This window comes from Melospiza melodia, chromosome 1 (genome assembly GCF_035770615.1).
Source record: "Melospiza melodia melodia isolate bMelMel2 chromosome 1, bMelMel2.pri, whole genome shotgun sequence".
NCBI lineage: Eukaryota > Metazoa > Chordata > Aves > Passeriformes > Passerellidae > Melospiza > Melospiza melodia.
The window spans coordinates 132,702,593-132,718,877 of record NC_086194.1 but is presented as its reverse complement, the minus strand read 5'-3'; the positions used below and the strand labels follow the sequence as shown (position 1 = coordinate 132,718,877).

Genomic DNA, 16,285 nt, shown 5'->3' with positions numbered 1-16,285 from the left:
TTAAAAATATGAAACAACAACATATTGCAAAAAGAAGCATTTGGGGAACACTCCTGCATAGAATTAGAGTATAATTTAGGTTCTCTCAACATCTCAGTAACATTGTGAGGGTTTGTTTTATTTTTTTTAATAATTAAGATGAGTTTTAATAATGTCTACCACGTTATACTGAGTGCTGAACTAGGCAGAAGTTAATACCTTTTCTGAAATTTTACAGCATTATCCCATAATTTCAGTTTTGATTAATGAAACACAAAAACATTTTCCAGATTATAAAACTAATTTACTTAAAAATTGTGTAGAGCGTCTAACTCCATTTGTCAACTTTTTATCTGCATTTCAAAAACATAGATGCAACCAAGATGTATAATCTAGATTATGACAGTATCTAACATATAACATGCAATTTTTAAACCTACCAAAAGGTGATATATAGATAAAGTTCTAAATATCCAGATGTAATACAAAAAACTACACAAAAGAACAAAAAAAAAAAAAATTAGAACTGTTGAAGAGCTTTCAGTAGCACAGACTGATTAAGCATTTGTTCACAGGTTGCTTTCTCTTATTTATTTATTGTGGCTTTGAATTATACACATTATTTTCATCTCCATCTGTCACAAAGCAACATTTGTTCCAGTTTTAATTCGTATCATTCTGTTTCCTTCATGTCACTAGCATTTCTTTTTCCATTAAGTACAAGTAGCCTGTTAAAACACCAGTATTGCCAGTATGGATTTTGAATTTGACACACCTTACAGGATGTAGTGCTTCATATTCTCATTACAACTAATGTCTCTTAACATTTTAAAGGAGAAAAATATTTTGTGCAAAACCTTTGGGGTGCATATTGTTATAAATTTGCAAGAAATTTCACAAAGAAAAACATGGCAATGGATATCCCTGCTGAAAAGAATATGGTTAACTGGGAGAACAAACAACGGGACATGAGTCAAAGAAACAAAAAATACCTGTTGGAAGTACTTTTAGATACACATGTCATACAAGTAAGTCAGAAATTAAAACATGATTGACAATACTTGAACTCCATGTAAAGTGAAGAAAGCACAATCTGATTACAGGGTTTATCTACATATATTTAATTCTAACTTTAAAATGAAATTCTGAACTCTTTTTAGACTGATTTAAGCAATGCCATTGAATTCTATGGATCCATAAAAAATTTCTAGATATTGTTCAGATACTTTCATCAACTTCATTGTTAAATCTGACAATATCTAAGTGACAAGACTGTCTTAAACTTCATTTAATCAAGTCAACAAAACCAATCCTGTGGGTAATACTTGATGTATTTATCTTACAAATTTCTACAAGTAGTATAGTCAAGATCACACAGATGCTGGTATTTCAGAAAAAAAAAAAGTATTCTTTTTATATTTCCAAAATCAGAAATTTCATTTCACATGTAATAAACTGTGGAGTCTTAAAATTATTTGAAGTTAAGTTCGATTTTTAATTTTTTCTGTAGTATTTGACAAGCAACCTTCAAATTTTGGATATCACTGATCATTCTCATAATCTAGATAGGAAATAAATTATTTTCCTTAAGTCCTAAATCTTAGGCTCAAAATTCCTACAGGATGCTATTTCATTGTAAAACTGGGATTAACTTTGAAATTATCATAGGCATTAAACAGCCACTTTACAAGGAGTTACTTCCACATTCCCAGCTTCACTGCTGTAGACAAAAATGGGTTATTTTTTCCTTCTGAAAGACATAGGACCTCAAACCAAATGAATCTCAAACTGAGATTAAGATGAGCCAATGTGACACATCTTCACTCAACTTCAAAAATGCAGCTGTCCACTACAAATTGCAAAGCCAAGAGACAACTCTACAGCAGATGAATTAGACTTACACTTCATAAAATGTCCAGAGGGATTACAATTTCGGAACAGCAGAAAGCTTAGCAGAAGAAATTCTGACTGCAGTACTAACAGCAAGTTGCACACACCGATTCTGATGACAGCTGATGAGTGACCAAGGAGAGCACTGCCAAGTACATAATGGAAGTCCATTTGCTGAAGCCACAGTACTTCCCACAACACCAAGTAGAACATAGAGCTAAACATGGGAATCAGCATGCTAGAATCCAGATCATCTGATTTACATGGAAGCATGATAAATCACATATTTACACTTGCAGAAGCTGGGAAGGCACCACCAGAAGGTGGTAAAGAATAAACAGCAACTACAAGATGAAAACACCAGGAGATTCTGGGCCCACTTTTGAATCAAAATATTCTGCACAATTTTAACTTGTGGTGTCTCTTCCTGAAGAATTTCTGATGACTTTTTAGAATACATAAGGACACCTCTAGCCCAGGACTTCAACTTTCAAGTCGTTCCCTTGCTACATGAAACATCAGCAGTCATAAACCTCATTCTTCTCCTATCTCTGTTCTACAGAGATACAGAGTCCATGATTCCTTTAGATCTTTATATTGTGTCTTTTATAATAGCAGCCAAGATCTGATTCTGGGCTTTGAAAACTAAGATTTTGCTCAGATAAAGAAATTCTGAGAATCTACAAGAATCAGATGGACCTGCGCTATCACACAGAACAGCTAAGCTCCACTTGTCCATAAACAACAGCTGTGTAGTTTAGATCAGACATTAGTTGTATGGACTAAAATGTTTCTTTTACTTGTCTAACTTACTCAACAGCAGGAAAATTATAATTAAATTCTAATTCTAATTTCAAAAAATAATGCTTCCTTTCATTGTGACAATTTCAAAGCTGGCATGGCTGATCATCTGAATTTCTAAACCTTCCATATACTAATGTTCTGCCTAAAACTTCATCTGCTTATTAACACGTCACTTGCAGGGCAAGAGTCTCTTCCACCTGCTGAGGAAAATCACACAGCACCCAGCAGTAAGCAGAACTGACACAAGAAATATGATAGCAAGATTCCACAACAGAAGCAAGTTACAATTCCTTTAATTCCTTTTGTGCCCTCAGGTATCATTTGTGATTCTCACGGCAAATGCAAACCAGACATTTATAAATGGCAAACAAAAAGGACAAACCATTCATTGCATCTTGATTTATGGTATCACATTGTTTTGCTTCTAGAATTTCAGCATAATCAGGAAACTTTCAGAAAACAGCACTGATTGCTCAAGCTTTATGCTGTGAAACACAAATATGACACAATTACATAATTCCAATCTAATAGCTAGTGTATCATATTTATTAATTCTTTCAGCTTATCAGAGTCTGTTTTCCTATTCCACTGTTTTCATGCTTGGCTTTAAGAACATTTTAGTGTCCCAAAGCTCAACTGAATTACTCAAATGCTTGATTTTTGTTTGTGAGATTAGTGTTTTAGCTTTGTCTTTTCACACGCTATGCAATGCAAGGCATATGATGAAACATTTTAATATTTGTGAAGCCCTGAAGCAGTGGGCCTTTGCATCTCAATCTTCATTCTGTGAATTGTTCATCAGGGCACTCATTCAAAGTGCTTCTGCTGTGGTATCAAATGCCTTCAGTGGCTAAACTCTTTATTTGCTATCTCAAACCCTGAGATTTCTACTGCGCACAAGGTGATAAACATGTTAAAATTCTGGCAACACAAGAAAAATGCATTTAAGTTATTCCTTCAGAGATATGAACACAGTTAAAAAAGCTTAGGCATCTAAATAAATCATAACAAATAAAGATAGAAAATAGTGTTTCTTTACAGTGATGGTTTATTTCTTTATTCTTGTATTTCTTACTACTAAAAGTTTTTATTTTTTTTAAGGCAGCCTAAAGTTAAGTCAAGGAAAAAACCTAAGTTGCTCCTCTCCTCTGCTAAAACATTTTGAAGCACTTTTTTTTCTCTTTCCTGAATGAAACTGGATAGAATTCAGATCTAGCACATCTAAAGTTAAAGAATAAAGCTGAAATGTTTCTTCATAATATCTCCACTCACATCTATGCATTGCTTTGTGCTCGGTTTGTGTGAACACAGAAGGACAAACAAAAAAGATTTTCCAATGTATGGAGAGGAAGAAAAGGAAAAATATAATTGTCAAGATCTTTATTGTGGCTTCTTTCTCTGACTTCTAGCATATGTTGTCATTATTTTTTAAAAATCAATCAGGCTTCATAAACACAATATAAGTACATTTGCTGTGTATACCTTAGTCTCAATTTAGAGACTGCAATTATATTGTCTAGAACTTGACATTCAAGTTTCCCATCTTTATGCAAACATTGCTTTCCAATATTTATCAGACGTACTTCTTTTTTTTTTTTCTTTATTGAGTTAAAGGAGTTCACAGAAGTGAGAAATTTAAAGCAGTTCATGGATGGCTTCCAAACATTTCACTACAAAAAATTCTGCTAGTAATTGTTCTGAATTTTTTTTCCCTTCATTTTGGCACTCTGGAATAAAATAGAGCTGAATTCCTCAATGATTAACTTACTCCCCTTCACAAGAAATCATTAATTCACTAAACAACTTTAATTACTGTTTGGAGCTTACATTCAATCCAATTCAGCACAAACAAATATTTAGAGGTTTAAGATGCTCATTATTTTAAGCACCCCTGTCTCTACACTTAAGCAGCTAGTTTGTGATAAATATAGACTATTGACTCAGCCTTTTGAGGGTGGGGGAGCAGAGAGAACAGCCTAAAAATCACAAACCAAAGCCATTTCTTCTTAAAAATTCTTTACTGAATGGATTAAACCAAGTTTAGTGAAATCAAGTTAAATGCTGTATTATTTTAGAACAATATAAGTGCATTAAATAAAATTAATTTCAGAAGTCATGAGTTTTATGTTTATATTGCTAGCTGATGTGGCTAAGATAACTATTTTTTAGGACCACTGGATGAGGACTGTGGGTGAACACACACAAACTCACTTAGGCCCTGACAGATGAGACCATGCAAAAACACAAACCTTAAAGAGGGGCTCCCTCTCCTCTTTAAGCCAGCTTTTATACTCACTGAAAATCTCCCCTATCACAGGCTCAGGTGAGAAGATTGGAAGACAAAATCTCATGTTGTTCTTGAGATGAGAGTAGCTCAACTCTCTGCTTAGCTATCCCATGTATAAAGTCAATGGCAATTTTGTCATTTGGGTTAAATCCCAACTCCACTGAATCCCACACTGTAAATTGTGAACTGTAATTGATGATGGTTTTAACTCTGTAATCTTGCCAGAGAACAGCAAGAGGTGCAAAAATAATGTTGTCTTTTTTTTTATTTATATTCACAGGGTTTATATGTTCCTCTTGCAACTTTACTGCTTCTTTTGATTTGAATATTAGTTTATTCCAGAAGAATTATTGGAATTATGAAATATCATCAGTTTTCAACTCTCACTTCCCTGAAGACCTAGTTGAAGAAATTATTAAAAGTTGCAAATTTGCAGAGCTTAGGTAATATTCCTTTATGGAAACAATCTACTGTGATGTAAATGACGTTTCAGTCAGTCAAATATTATGGGGTAGAAAAATCTAACCAATAGTTCAAATCCAAACCTGGCATGAAAAGAGGCAGACTGGATAAGATAGAACAAATGCTAGGAAATATCCACTGTCCTTTCCTTTAAAGCTTCATCTCAAATAGCACTTTGTTTGCAGTAATGATAAGAACAAAAACAACACTTAATTTATAATTATTAAAACTTTTCTGGGCACAGAAAATGAAAAGCCACAAAGCAAGGTCCTCAGGCAATTCTGTTTCAATTAAGCTTTTTTTTATTTCCTCCCTTCCATGGCTCTAATGTACTGTTCCTTACTCTTTCTTCCTGCCAACTTTCAGATTCATTTGACATGGAACAAACCATAGTCTGTAAATGCAAGCAATCTTTACAATGCTCAGACTTACAAAACAATGACAATTCTTAAAAATAGAAAACAAACTCCCATAATGGCTTACCTGCTGCAGAATACCAGCAATTAAACTTAGGTTTCTGAAACCAGGTGAAGTTCTTTGGAATTCTCTGCTTTATTATAATGACAGAAAGAAGAAATAATTCAAGCAATTATAATTTCAATTTTTGTTTAACATGATATGGTGAAATTCTACATTCATTGCAATTTTCAGCCTCATCTAAATCTCACAAGTGATTCTGGAAGCACTTCAGTTGAGAACTCTGCAGTTACATGAACTCTGGCAGATTAAATGTGTCAAGCCTGTTCTGTGCCACTGAGAGCAAGTGCTGTGGCATGCATGCAAAAATCCCTTCCATTTCAGAACAGAGAAGCCTTATCTACACTAGTTATCAGAAATTGCCAGTGACCTACATTAGGTCCTAAGTTGCCCCTAAATACAAAGTTGTTACCAAACACTTTGAGAAAGTGCTAATTGCATAAGCCAAAGCATCTTAGGAAACAATGCCAGTAACTAAATTCTTGCTACTATACATAGCCTGCAAGTCCAGCATCTTCTAAAAAATAAAGTAATAGCTCCTTAGACAATCTGGGATTTACTACATTGCTCTCATCATAAAAATCACTTGTCAAAAAATCTGAAATATAAGGTAGAAACTTAACTCTTCTGCGCTAGGGAACTGCAAGTACTACAATGACCTTTTGATAATGACATGCTTGCATTTAAAGATTTTTTAATTATTTAAATTTTAAGTTATTGCTATTTGTCAATATATAACAATTAACATAAATATTTTGATAGTGAAATAATTAAGCCAAGATAACACATTTTAAAAACATTTTAAAACCCCTGAAATTTACATTTTATGCAATTACCTCTGTGAACTTAATTTCAACCGGGATTGAGTTATTTTCTAACTTTTGCTCACACCTGTTTTACACTCCATGTCATTAACTGAAATCAAAGGACAACAATAATTTTGATATGCCATTAATGAAGCAAAAAGCATCATTAGAAAAACAAAGAATAGCCTACAGAAAGTTATGATATCCTGAAGGCATATATTGTTTGTATTTGACATCACCTTCTATTGTAGTAAGAGTTGAACATACTAGCAGTTGGCTGAGGATCTATCTTTTTAACCACAAATATAGAACAGTAACTCTGGCACCATAAACTCAAAAGTAATGGGTGATCAAGTCATTTCTAGTTGCTACCAAATTCTGCAAGATTGTTGGGAAATTGGATTGCTCTCTCTAGATATTTAATAAGAAATTCAGGTACCATCTATTCCAGAAGTATATGCATGTGATATAATACAAAAAAAAGAGTAAATGGAGATAGGGAAAGATCTTCTTCTATGTTTATATGCAAGCTCATCATCAGTCAGTTCAGCAATGTATATTAATATACACCCTCTGAATGTCTGATACAATTTTCCACGGAACAAGTTACATGGCAGATAAATAAAACGGCTTTCAAAAATAATCTGCAAGTAGTAAGTCCCCTTTTGTGAAGGAAAATATTCAATACACTAAATTTCTATCATATACACAGAATGGAACTCAGAAATTTTATTTTACAGTATGCTCATCTTTCCTAGAAAATGTAACTGTTTAATGATTTATGCACCCATATTCTACCATAGAAAGGTAGGCTATGGTGGTCTTATTTTGTTTTCTGCTAGGGTTTTCAGTGGGCTATTTTTGCTGTTGACAAAAGTTTTCACAGTGATTCTACAGAAAAATGGACTTCCATGTCAAATCTCCCTGCTGACCCTACTGAGTGCTATTTCTATTTCTGTCCCAGTGAGTCAAAGGCAGTTACCTCCATCTCCAGCTTACACATCTCTAGATCACAGAAGCCATTTCCCCTAAGCTATCCAAATACTAACATAGTTAAACTAAAATAACAACCATTTTTTAAACACGCTTCTGCTGTATATAAAGGGAAAGACCCTGCATCTCAAAGAATTCTATTTCTTGCAACAATACTTGCTGCTCTAACAAAATTACACATTTGCATGAGTAATGAAATTAATTGAAATCTTCAGGCTGCTTAAATGTGAAACAGACAATACTTTACAGAACATTTAACTCACAAACTTTCCTGTCATTATGAGCTCAGTGAAGCTAAATCACTTTCTTATTTCTGTATGCTGTACTCAGCATGTGTAACCTCTTCTCAACAGGAAGCAATTCTTTGTTTGCACTTTTTATCACAAGTTCTCTCACTTAAAGCCTCATTCGAGGATTGTGACTTGTATCACTGGTTGATTTCTGTCAAATACAGACAGTAGGCCATAAATTCTTTTGCCCATTCACTTAGAGAACGTTTTATCCTACCTTTGTATGACAACTGGATTCCAATGACGTCTTTGCAGCAGGAAGTCATTTCAGTAATACTGAAATTAATGAAAATCTGGAAAAGGAGATATTGCCTGAAGTGACGCAAAATATGCAGCAATTTGGGAAAACAACCTGAAATTTTTCAACTATGAGCAGTTCAATTTAAATGTTCTAGGAGACTGAAACCACATTGCTTTCTAAGGTCCATTCCTGAAACAAAGGTTTAATTTAACCTTTTCATTTAAATACATGACAATTTCAGCAAACAATTTTGCAGCAGGCATAGAAATCACATTACATACAGAATTTAAAAGTCTGTCCCTTTATGTTCTCCAATTTTCTAAGCGAGCAGACATTTCAATGCAAGAAAATTCTAGATTAAAATTTATCACACAGGTTCACCTATGCATTGTCCAATCTTCTATCACAATGAAATGCTTTTTAAACAGTTCAGCTGGATTCCACAGTTCTGAGTTATTTTAAAATATTCAACCAAAAAAAGGAGAATCTGCCCTAAAGCCTATGTGTGAAGGAGAAAGACTCTTCTCATTAGAAAACATCAAGAGATCTGAGAAGACACCATAGGGGTAGGTAGAGGCAGACCTTGACATAAGGACAATAGCTGATGAATCCAGAGGATTCATTCAACATTGCAGAGCTGTGTTGTAATGTCTGTGACCTCTGGCACTGCCAACAGCCCCACACCAAGGACGTACTCAGTCCCTTAGGTGGGTGACCAAAATAACCAGTGTAGTCTGTTACAGGAAGAAAACACCAAGACCAAAGACAAGCAGTTGGGAAATACGTGGTAGGCTTCACAACCTAGAGGCTGGCAGTGAAGAAAGTAAGCTGTTAGTTTATTTTCTCTCACTTGTTGCTATCCAGACTCTAAAAAAGCAGGTCACCGTCTTTTTAAAAGAGGGAAAGAGGCATGCATTTTACATGTTATTGATGGTGATGTACAACACACACAAAAAAGAAGTTTTGAATAATTATACTTCCTTGGTTAACATTACAACTAAGATTTCTTCACACAGGACAGGTTAATTTGTATGTAAACATATATATTATAGCTGCACTCCTTTTTCTTTTGTTTTCCTTTTTGAACTGAAAATCAAGTTCAAGCTTTTACTTACCCAAATGTGGTGGATGGCAATAAAGTACAAAGAATAAAGAGTTCCTTTTCCTATCAGCTACCAGAATACACCTCTACAGACGTACACTAGAAACGTGGCACGCCTTGATAATATCAGCATAAATAGAAGCAAGGATGAGTTTTTCAATTCTTGTTCTCATATTAGGAAAACCCTTTTCTTTTTCTTGTAACAGCAAGTGAAATACAGCACTTGAAATTTATCCAGTAGCAACATGAATCCAAGATTAGGGAGGTCCTACCTCCAGGTAACTGAAAGCAAAGCAAGCCAAGTTTGCATAAGAATGTCTAAAATATAAAAAATGGAAATCTGACAACCACCGAAGTCCTGAGAGTTAGCTGGGAGTTTTTTCATAGTTCTTTTATAGAAGGCAGTAATTTTAACAAGCCTAATAATTTGTATATGTTGAGAACCTGCTTTCACATTTGGATTTAATACTTTTGAAAGGAATGGAGTGCAATTTTTTTTTCAGATATTTGATGTAGTGATAGAAAGATTAGAAGCAGTATAAATCTTGAAGTAGTATTATTATTGTTGAAGGAATGCTCAGAAATTGTGAATTAAAACCAGTCTTACAAAAATGTCACAACAGCTTTCAGCATCTTATTTTATATCTTGATGCTCTAAGTGTGTGATGAAGTCTGATGGCTCATATTTTCTCCTCTCTTCCAAAAACAGTAGTTTCAAGCAGCAGAGGGGTTTTTGTACAAAATACTGTACCTTAGACTATAGGGACAACCTTAAATTAGTCTCTTCTTCAAGTTTCCATGTGTAGGAATATAATGTATACAAGATCACTTGTATCCAATACCCAGAAATCTAAGAAACTTTTTGATTCGTGTTCCTAATTTCTTATTTAAGTGACAACACTGCAAAATGTAGGCTGGTTAAAACAGTTCCCGAGGGCAACATATTTAAAATAACATTCTGTTCCATATGGACAACAAGACATCCCACCCAAGATGAAGTTTTTCAACTCTTAAATTTAGGAACAGAAGACTGACATTGGAAGTCTTGGAAGTCATTTAACTCAAGCATCTCTCAATCTTGATCAAATTTGGAAAATCTGTGTGGCCCAAGAGGGTCAAGCACACATATATGCTTTATATCTTCACACAACACATGAAATACAGTATTTTTCCAAACCCCACAGTTCACTATGATTCAAAGTCCCTGAGATTTGGGAGTTCTTTTTGGAACTCAGGGGTTTTGTTTGAATTTTTTGTTGTTTTGTTGGGTTTTGGTTTTTTTAACAGGATTGATGACAGCAGACTATGACAAAACAATAGATGAAAATGAAAATAAAATTACAACAAAGGCTAACAATGGAATTTAGGGGAGGGAGCCTTCTGAATCACAGAATGGCACTTAGAAATGAGACAGGCAAAAAAATCCAGGTACTTGACAAAGTTTATCACCACTGCAACTCCACTGTAGCCAACTATGAAATTAACCTGTTCAGGAAGGATTAAAAAAAAAGAAAACAATCATCATCCCAAACCAATATTATTATTTATCACATAAACAAGCAGTCTGGCTTTCAAGCAGTGGGGTGTCCAGGACTGAGCACTGGCCAGACCAGATTATAGGATATAAGGATGAAAGATCACACTTCAGCTATTGAGTATAAATTCCAGCAATTGCAAGCAGCCTCAGCACATAACCTTCTCTGTAAATGTATCAAGCTTCATTGTATGAGTAATCAAACTCCTTGTCTTCCTTAGTTCTATTGCCATGACTTTTTTGAAACATCACAATCTGCAATTTGCAAAAACAATGAGAAGAAAACAGTGACAATGGCAAGGAATTAATTCATATAATGACTTTCTCTAATATTAAAATGCTTGGAAAATAACCTATGAAAAAAATAAATGAATCATGAATATTCATAGTTTGGAATGGGTAACAATACTTTTGAAAAGAATGAATACAGTTAATCATCTCAAAGGTTTTTTTTTAAAGAAAGGGTGCTTCCAATAGATTCTTTATTATTCCTACTCTGTAGGAATTTATTTTTTTTGTCTTCACAGGTGAAAATATCTGCAAAATCTTCACGACATTTTAAGGCCTTTTACTCTTAAATAAAGACTGGAAACTCACTCTAAGTTAATTAGCACAAGCATCTTTGAAAGTCTTATGTAAACACAAGAAGAGTAACTCCAAACAATCATACAATAACCAGGCAAAACCAAACTATATAAGACAGTCTGGCAATTTTCTTAATTAATTGGTTCTAAGTTAAAGATGAAGCCTTACACGTTCCTTTACTTCCAGTGTCAGTCTTGGCTCACCCTGTCTGTAGCCCTCATCAATTAGAGCAATTCTGTACTGGAAAAACTTCATCCCTTTGTTCTCAAGCAAGGAAAACTTCCTAAGAAATGGCACAGTCACAGGTGGGACCAGCCATGTTTCCTGCATGTCCTCGGTATGCCAAACCTGGGAGGACAGGAGGACAGCCTGGCAGAAGACATTCCATTCAATTAAAAAAAAAAAAAAAAAAAAAAAAAAAAAAAAAAAAAAAAAAAAAAAAAAAAAAAAAGAAAGAAAGCGGGAATAGCTGCTTGCTTCAAGTAATTAGCAAGTTTAATAAATTTTTATTTTACTAAATAAAACTGTTCCATTTCCCCATGATAAAGCTATGTAAATGGCATACCTTTGACAGTTCTCATGCACACACAGGAGCACGCCTAAGCCCTACCTGCATTACTCCATCACTACTGACATGCTCTATTTCCACAAAACACTTCCAAAAACCTTCTAGTTCACTAAGACCAAAAAACAAAGTCTCAATAACATAACTCTTCACTACTAAGCTCATCTTCTGTCAAAACAGTTAGGATAATTCCTGAAAGCAGACAATGACAGGTCCACTCAGGCAATGCAGAGGGAAATTGGGTGTGGGACCACCAGCTCCTCTCCAACAGCATTAGGCCATTCTTTACAAAATGTCTTAGTTTTTTTTGATTCATAAGACACTAAATACATATTTGACTTTCATATCCACTGGAATTATGTGCTAAATCCATGAAATCCATAGAATTTAAACCCAGGAAAAAAAAAATGTTATGACTTAAAATATTTGCCTTTCAATCTATAATTCTTAACTATTTCTGAAAGAATTCCTATCATTGTGTGAGCAAAGGACATGATTATTCAGTCAAGAAAAGGAAAATGGAGTGAGAGTAAGATCTAATTCAACAGGTGGATTCACCAGTTTACCCATATCAGCACACTTAGTACTAGAACCCTGCAAATAAAATAAGGATAATATTTTGGCTTTGCACTAAAAAAATTTATTTTCAGATAAAGCAAACAGAGTTGAAATGGTCCAAGTATGATAGGGTTCAAAAGTATGAGAATCAGAATTGTGCCTTTCTCCCATAAATGAACACTATCATAACCCAGAACTGATGCAATACCATACACCAGATCCTCATCAGTCATAGTCCTTTACAGAGCTGTAAGACCAACCAGATCTTAGAAGAAAAAAAGATATATAAGAATTTGCACTTTAAAACATAGTGATGTCACTGTAACGTGTTACTTCAGAAAGATCTCTTGCACACACCCCAAGACCCTCGCTCCCAAATTACATATTTTGTTTATATTTTCCCCTTCACAAGAGTAGCATTCAGTCATAACTTTGAAGTTGTTAAACATATAGTCTCACCATATTAAAAATATCTAATTAGCTTATGCGAGGCATAATTTTCATAGGAGCTTAATTACAAATCTATGTTGCGTGAGATGTGTTCATATTTCAAACACATGTTAGTAATCTGAGTTTTATTACATAAATGATCTTTAGAGACAACCACTTTTTAGAAGTGACTGACTTCAAGACTGATGCAAAGAAAGACATGCCTAAGTGATCTTCCAGCAGATTTCACAGATGGCTCACAAGGCTGTCACAAGGCACAGAAGGAAGAAAGTAGCTTATTTCTTTACAGAGATGCAAATACCAAGCGCAATCTGGATTTAAGGTTAAAAGCTGCTTATTTACCAATAACTCTTCTAAACCTTACTCCTGCTCACTAATATTCCTTACATCAAAGGTAATTACTAAACTAAAAATTAACAGGCTGCAAGGAAATATGTATATTTCATGTTGATTTGATGTCAGGTATTGCTATACAAAAATATGGAGTTTGTGCTCTAAAAGTGCAACTTTCTATGCACTTTTCTATGCAGATATAACAGAGATTAGTTGGTCAGTACAAGTGAACACAGGAAAGAAGCACTGAGAAGTCATGGGATACACTGGTTATACCATTTCAGGAACAAATGCAAGGTTTTTCAAAAGGTAACTACGAGTTAGTGTTGAAGATCAAATTCTGAGAATCAGAACCATCATCAGGTTGTGCCCTATCACTATCCTGTGAATCACAACAAAATACAAATGTATATATTTATTTTTTTAAAGCCTACCACACTCATCATAATAGACTCTTCCCCTGATTTATAAGGCAGACTAAGGCTTTTTTCAGAATTTGCTTCTTCATTATTGAAAAAAAACAAAAGCAAATAAGGTCTAATGGATAATACTGGCATTTTTTAAATAACCTTCACATGAACCAATCCTTTTTCAGCCTTCCCATGGCATTGAGAAAAATAACACTCCATGAAAAAAAACAAAGACCAAAAAATATTTTAAAATCAGGATACATTTTCTTCCCTTCAGCTTCTTAAGACTCAACCAACCTGGCTGCAAGCATCTGGCACCAAGCAAGTGGCATATGTAAGTTGTTTACAGACTTTGTGTATCTCAGAAATAGAAAGCCTAGAGGTCTTGTCAAGAAGTCTCAATTTGCTCTAAAACACTGTTCTTCTAAGACATCAGTCCCTGAGACTCTCATCTTTTTGGTCAGCAATGTTCTTTACACAACTGCAGTATCTCAAGTGAGGCCTGCAGAAGGAAATAACAGTGGTTAAGTGTATGTGCCACACTGAAATCCAGGGACAGTGCCCATTAGAAAGAATTAGCCAAATAGTCTGGTCTTGACTCATTGTATCAATCTTACTACACATAATGAATTTTTTGCTGTTCTCTTCTTGAGCAGACAATCTTTATTTTTTTTCTAAAGTCAGTCAGGTATTAGTTTTTTTGTTGTGTTTTATGTTAAGAGTTACTATTAGAGAATAGTTTTATAAAAGCTTCATTACAAGAAGTCTTTACAACAAAAAAACGTCTTACAACTTTTCATTCTCCTAGACAATTGTTTAGTTACACACTCTAATCTCATAAATTACAAATGTTTTGAGAAATTACTTGAGACTGTGGCATTTAGTACAGCATAATGACTTAACTTCATGGCTCTATAAAAATCCGAATGCACTATGGGAGACTTCCATGTCTCTGTCTCTTGAGATTCTTGTGATTTACTAAACAAATAGATGGGAAAAAATTACCTTTTTGTTATATAAAACAAGATGTTGTTATATAGTTCACAGGCAATTCCAATACCCCACTGTACCTTCTAGAGCTCTCAAATCAGACATAGAGAAAATTTCTCCTGGGTGGTTCTTTTCCACACAGACTCATTACATACCCTTTTATTTTGTGATACAGCAATGCATTACTGCCTTTATGGCTGACATAATTATAGGTAAATGTATTCCATAAGAGGAGTCTTCCCTGCCCAGATCTTCCCACTGTCTATGACAAGTCCTTTTTTTTTCCCCATTCTCTGTTTCATCAACTATACTATTTTAATCCAAAATATATTAGTTTTATATATTCAAGTAAGTTCAGAGAAGCTCAAGAACAAATTAAAAGTATTTAAAACTAACCCCAAACAACAAAGCAAACCTAGTACGAGGAGTCTTTTAAGATTCAACCATCATTAAACTGTAGAGGCTGATATTTCTTTCCTTATTATTACACCTGAAGAAGTTATTTTTAGGTTTTGTGCATTGCTGTCTATCATTGTTAGCTACAAAAATCATCATGAAATAATTATCTTATTTCCTCTAACAGAGTGATCACTGGACAGCTGATATAGTTATTTCCACAGTGGCATATGAAGAAAAACGATATTTACTTTCCTTCATATACAAAGGCAGTAGTAACATAAGATGTCAGCTTCAATGTGTAGTGCACTACTATTTCTACTGACTAATGTCTTTTATGTATTTTCCACTAGCTTGAAAATTTTTTAAAAATCAGTCTTTAAATAGGTATCTAGATTAATTTTGGGAGTTTTTTTAACTATCACTCAGGATTTACTGTTCATCTAGGCAGTGGACAGCAAAGTAAGTCATTGATATTCTATCATCGCCTTTCCTTTTCTTGATATTTACCAGCATGATACACACACGTGTGTGTGTGTGTGTGTGAGTGTGTGTGTGTGTGTGTGTGTGTGTATCTCCTGACAAATATGTAAAATGATATGGAATTATCTGTACAACCACAAAACAAGGATTCTTCACATTTTGAAATAAATTTTGGAAGGCATTCAGATCTCTGTCTATTATTAACCTGTATTACGTTGCTTTATTCAGTGCAAGTAAAATTTCTTCAACATATTTGTTACTTTAAAAGTGACAGAGATCACTAAGTATGGTTTAATATGTTGGACAGGTCAGACACCTCAAGCATTTCTATGATTATCTAGCTTCCAGTAACATATTTTCTCAAGCTTTAATTTTCCAAAGGAAAGTCAGTCTCCTTCTACCAATAAATACTTACAACAGAAGCAAATACTGGTAGATAATACTTCTCTATATCCACTTCATGATAGCCAGATACAAATACTTCAAGAATAATGTTGGGATTTGCGAATCTAATTGCAAGAGACTGTCACGTTTCTGCCTCAAATCAGGAGGAGTAAAGATGTTCTGTGCAAATAATGTATGTGCTACAAAGATAAAACACATCCAAAAGAAATATTCTATCTAGAGGGCAGACGAACTGAAGTAGACAA

The 16,285-nt window shown here is 34.2% G+C and overlaps 1 protein-coding gene across 5 annotated transcripts in view; it reads right to left on the bottom strand.

Annotated features, from left to right (window-relative positions):
• The window catches only part of SNTG1 (syntrophin gamma 1), a 320,666-nt gene that overhangs the window by 232,817 nt on the left and 71,564 nt on the right, over positions 1–16,285 (bottom strand). The window contains exon 1 of one of the 5 annotated variants that reach the window (XM_063168596.1): positions 5,906–5,954. The exons of the other annotated variants lie outside the window; for them this stretch is intronic. The gene's annotated coding sequence lies outside the window, so the exon portion shown is untranslated. Of the gene's footprint in view, positions 1–5,905; positions 5,955–16,285 lie in introns of those variants that run through there. 5 annotated transcript variants of the gene reach the window in all.